Consider the following 1,220-nt stretch of genomic DNA (forward strand, 5'->3'; position numbering starts at 1 on the left):
CATCAAGGGCTCCGGACATTGTGGAAGTTTCCCTTTTAAGTTACGACGGGAACCAGAACAACGCCGTATGGACCCTTGTGCGGGTAGCGAGGAAAAGCAGCAACAACACTTTTGTTGTTGTTATGTGCCGTTGAGTTGCATGAGACTCATAGCAACCCTTTTTACAACATCTCTCAAACTTTTGAGTTACCTTTAAATTGTGGTGCAGGAGAACAGTATTGATTATACCATGGACTGCCAAGAGAACAAACTGTTTAATCCTGGAGAGGGTGAAACCAGACTGCTCCTTGGAGACAAGGATTCTGAGGCTTCATCTGACCTATTTTGGACATGTTGCAATGAGGAATCAGTCCTTGGAGAGGAGAATCATGCTTGGGAGGATGGAGGGACAGTTCAAAAGAGGAAGACCCTTGATGAGATGGTTTTCACTCAGTGACTGGGGAAATGGGGGTAGATGTGTCAGAGACAGTGAAAGTAACTCAGGATAGAGCAAGATTCAGGGCTGTTGCACACAGGGTAATTATGGTTTGCAAGTGACTTGATGACACATAATAACAAAAACAGTTATGCAGAATTCTCAAATAATTGCTTACGATGATTTACCAGAAGACATTTATAAAACAGTAGGGCCAGAAATCAAGCTAAGCACAAACACACTGATGTAAAACTATGAACCATAATTTTATTGTGGATTTCTTTTTCTTGTCTAATGATAGTACCACTGTGAGTCTGAACTAACTTGATGGTTCTTAACAACAAGACGTTTGTGTTACACTATAATCAAGAGATACGCCAAGGATGTGTCCTGTCTCCATACCTTTTCAACCTGTATGCAGAACAGATTATCTGGGATACTGGGCTCTATGAGGAGAAATATGGCATCAGGATTGGTGGAAGATCTATCAACATTTTGTGTTATGCAGATGACACAACCCTGCTTGCTGAAACTGAGGAGGACCTGGAGTGCTTGCTGCAGAGGGTCAAGGACTGCAGCCTTTAAAATGCATTGAGGCTCAATGTCAAGAAGACAGATTCTCACCACTGGACCAATTAGTAGCATCAGGATGGATGGTGAAGAGATTGAGATTGTTCACAGCTTTCATTTGCTTGACTCCACAGTCATCACTCTGGGCACTAGCAGCCAGGAAATTAAAAGACGTATTGCGATGGGAAAGTCTGCTGTTAGGGACCTCTCCAAAGTACTGAAGAGCAATGGTGTT

This window comes from Elephantulus edwardii, unplaced genomic scaffold (genome assembly GCF_000299155.1).
Source record: "Elephantulus edwardii isolate Elephantulus edwardi_28Jun2011 unplaced genomic scaffold, EleEdw1.0 scaffold00232, whole genome shotgun sequence".
Taxonomy (NCBI): domain Eukaryota; kingdom Metazoa; phylum Chordata; class Mammalia; order Macroscelidea; family Macroscelididae; genus Elephantulus; species Elephantulus edwardii.